The sequence below is a fragment of the Crocodylus porosus genome, unplaced genomic scaffold (assembly GCF_001723895.1).
Source record: "Crocodylus porosus isolate Cpor-Errol unplaced genomic scaffold, CroPor_comp1, whole genome shotgun sequence".
Classification (NCBI taxonomy): Eukaryota; Metazoa; Chordata; order Crocodylia; family Crocodylidae; genus Crocodylus; species Crocodylus porosus.
Window position 1 is genome coordinate 29,463,562 of NW_017728907.1, and position 4,625 is coordinate 29,468,186.

Here is a 4,625-nt window from a genome sequence, read left to right on the forward strand (position 1 = left end):
TCTTGTCCGCTTTGACAGGCTGCCAGGGCAGATAAATATTAATTTTCTAAATTTTTTAGGAGCCCTGTGGGCCAGAAAGAATGGCCTGGTGGACTGGATCTGGCCCCTGGGCCATATTTTGTCCACCCCAATCTAACTTCAAGTATGTAGAACATGAATGGTTGATACAGAAATATTTTACAACATGGAAAAGTAAATAAAATAGGCAAATGAAAAGCATAAGAAAGCCAAGATTGATTTATCAATTTTAAAAACAGCTTAGCAAGAAAGAAATCAATTATATTCTTCTGAATTATACCCCAAAATAAGTTAAAAAACACAAAACAATTACATGTTTCCAAAACTGAAGAGAGGACATTCAAGGAACTGAAAAGCAAAAATGCTGCCAAAATACAAAATTCATCTTAGGGAGAGAATGAAGCAACCAGTAACAGTTACAGTAAAACAGATGTTGTTTTAAATAAGCAAAAATTAGTGTATTAGTCTACCCATCGTTATTAAAGGTTTCAAAATTCTCAGTGACAGAACAACCATATTTTACTCTGTCATACAAGAGGTTTAATGGGCACTTATGGATAGAAATTTAAATCAATTTATGAAGTAAATCTGTTTTACCTCACTCACGATTTTGCAACCATCGAGTTGCTGAACTGCTTCAACTGTAGTATAATTTCGCATAGCAACAGGTATGTTCAACTGGTCTTAACAGTTCATTATCATTTGAATAATAGCTGCACATCCTGGCAGTTGTCAGGCAATTTCCATATACAGTATGAAATAAAATACCAGTACTTCCATTATGTTTGTCTTCCAATAATATCACACAGTCAAGCTGCTGTAAATAAATACCTCGATATATTATACATATTTAAATAAAAGATTGGTTCTAGGTATCCATAAGCTGCTTGCATTTATAAATTCACTATTTTAAATGGCAAATACAGGTTCGACTTGTCTTTTATATACTTGGAAAAACAGGCTATGAGCTAGGGATTATATCTTTGGAACATATGAACCTTTCTTTCAGTCCCCTATTCTTTTTGAGATTCCTGAATACTCTTCTGTTCCTGCATCTTTTTCAAGAAAGTTGATGGTCAGTGGACCCATAGCTAGTTGGTTAGTTCTGTAGCCATCTTTGTGAGAAAGTGAGCTCAAACTTTCAAGCAGCACTGCTTCTCACATGAGGTCCAGATGCCCTGTACACCCTCCTCAAACCCTGTCCTATTCCTTTCCACAGTCACCATGCTGGTTCTGATGATCTAGAGAAGAGGATTCGCTTCCCCTTCAGCATAATAGCAAGAATTTTTCCCCCCAAAGGCTAGAGTGTACTCATTTTACTTACACATACAGCATCATAACTTTGTTCTTGTTATAAACTGATGTTCCTTCAACTGGTATCAGTCTCAGTGAAATAGCAATACTGGCTTTTCTTACAGCAGAACAATGCTTTTTGGCTTTACGTGTCGCTTCTTCACTCTCCTTTTTTAAAAACTTTTTTCTCTCCAGCTTTTTTTTCTTATTAGAAACAGTTCCTCACTGAAGTGGCCAATAGAAATCAGCTGCTTATTACTATGGCTGTAATTCTAATTGGTACTATTATTTGTCACAGTCAAATTCCTATTCAGATAATATTTCTACTACCTAAAATTCTTGGATTTGCTTCAAGAGGAGAAGGTATCCTTCATTTCTTGACCTAAAACTTTTTAGCTAGGCAATGTTAGGTAGTTGCAACATTTTACCCTTGCAGTGCACTTCAATGATGGAGGAAGTGATGCATAAACAGTCTGCAATTCATTTTATAAAGTGCTTTGGAGTTTCTGGATGAAAACTATTATGCTAATTTATCAAATGCTCATTAAAAACTAGATGGTTATTTTCAGCATGTGACAAATTAGCAGATAAACCTTGAAGGTACAGTACTCCATACCTTACCCAGAGGTCAAAGAGCCTAACAATTAATCAAATATCACAGAACTTGTTATTACCATATTTACTTAACTCTAAGATGAGACTTCTTTCCCCATTCAGCAAGGGAGGCAGGTGGGGGGAAATCCTTGTCATAGATCGGAGTATGGGCCAGGCAAGCAACTGCTGCAGCTCTGGACAAGGCCAGGATGATTCATGCAGCAGGTATGGGGTACATGGAGGAAGCATGGGGGAAGGAGACACAGACTGGGAGAGAACACAGGGAAAAGGGGGTATGCAGTGCCAGGAGCAGCTCATGGAAAAGGGTGCACAGTGCTAAAGAGAGCATGGGGAAGGGGTGTGCAGTGCAGGATGGGGAGCATAGGGGGAAGGGTTGTGGGGGAAGGGACATGTGGAGCTAGGGGAATACAGGGAAGGGGTGTGAGAAACACGGCAAGCAATGCAGGGGGCAGCATGGGGAAGAGGCACATGGTGCAGGGAGGAGTGGGGGAAGGGATGCATGGAGCAAAAGGAGTGCAGGTAAAGGGGAGCATGTAGTGAGGGGAATGTAGAGCATAGAGAGGGGTGCAGGGGAAGAGAAGCAGGGAACAAGAGGGGTGCAGGGGAAAGACCATGTGATGGAGGGGAGATGCAGAAAAGGGGGTAAGGGGGAGGTGCTGCACTCCAGCTCTAACCCTGATCCAGACTAGATCCAGAGTAGCTACTGCTACTGCCTGACCCAGTCAGGTGCTCTGTGCCCTTAATGGAGAGAGAGCCAGAGCAGCTGCAAAGGTAAGCAGGGCAGGGAGGGACAGCAGGAGTGGGGAGGCAAGCACCAGAGGGGGGCAGGTGGCAGGAGGACACATGGGGCAGGCTCCCTTCCCCCCAACCCCAGCTCTGCTTTCCCTAGTACCACTTTCCATGAGCTAGTAGTAGGGGGAATTAAAACAAATTTATAATTTTCCATATCTAAAATCTAAGAATGGGGAGGGTGTCTTAAATTTGAAATAATCTCAAATTTGGGTAATTATGCTACTTATAGTCAAATATCTTGTACCATTTCTGGAATTTTTCTATTTGATTTCCCTGGTTTAAAATAAGAGTTGATTGTTTATCCATATAATTGGCTGGATAAAAAGTATTATTTTTACCTGTTGAGTACAAGTGTAATTTTTTTTTTTGCATTACAGTACTTGCATTAAAATCTCATGGCATTTTACATCATTTTACACAGAATTCTCTGTTATTTGTCAGTCACTAAAACATTTTGGAAAACCTACTGGAATATTCTGGTAAACATTCTAAAACTCTCCTGTCACACTGCCACTCCGTTTTCTACCATTTCTACCATTTTGACACCAGTGTGTGCATGGACATATGTGGGCTCATATAGTGAGACATTAAATACTTTCATCATTTGCAATTCTACAGGTAAGGTATCATTAACATTTCATTTTTATCAGCTGCTACTTCCACAAGTGTAACCACAGGTCAGAAGTCACTCCATATTACCTGTTGTGTAAAACTCATGAGAATACTTACTTTTCAAGCCAGTTTCAGGGAAAAGTGAATGGAATGAAAGGGTTTTTTTAGGCAAGTTTTGTGTGTTTTGACATCACTTGTGTACATTATTTAGCAAGATGTATAATTAGCAGGATCTAGGTGCTTTTAGTATTTTTGGGTGGGGTGAAAAAGATCAATACATCTTTACATCCATCTATTGCACAATAAATGTTCTCCATTATTTTATAGTTTACTATAACTTGCATGTTTACTAAATAATCTAATTCAAACACTATATTGAACAGCTCTAAGGGAGCCATTCTGGTTCAACTGGCTCAGCAACTCCTGAAAAAAATCTCTAAGCAAGCCATTGTATACAAAATGTACTGAAACAGCTTTGCAAGAGCTCATGTGAGTAAATACACTCATTAAAAAAACCCAACAACTTAGTAATATAAGGTACAGTACAGTATACACATGATATACCATAATGGCTCCAAAAAGAATTATTCCAGACAGTAACAATGCATTTGTTTAGTTTCCTCCTTAACATTAAAATTAAAACAATCCCCAAAGGACATTTAAACTATAAACAAAACCTACTTTAAATTGATTTAGATCAATAAAACTAAAGGAATGAACATTATCCAAGCAAACACTCCATCTTTAACACCAATGCAAATGTTCCAGGATATTGCAGGACCTTCTGGTAGTGCTCTATATAGAGCTGGTACAACCTTGTAACAGCAGTGATCACCATTGGTCAGGTTGGAATGTCAGCACAAATTCCTAGCCTTCATGCTTAATTTCTTCTTTTGTGCACTTAAAGTAAGAACATTAAAATAATTCCAAAAATGTTTATACAGCAATATATAGAGCAATAGAATCCAGAATTCCTTTTATTAAATCAGCCCTCTATAAATATAAAACTCTTTAATACGTAAAAATGTGTTTCAATCATACTTCAGTTGTCACAGCTTTCATAAGGAATACCCAATTAGAACCAGTACTTTAGAACTATGAATTGTGTTCAATTCAAAGTCCAAGGACAGAACAGTTAAAAACATATTAAGTTTAAATAGAGTCAATTTCCAAAAACAATCTGACAATATTGTCATGTGCTTGTTGCACAAAGGCGGTTCGTTTCCCTGGAGGCAACGCAGAGATCACAGACACACAGACATCAGTCGGCACAAAAGGATGTATTTGTTTGCAAA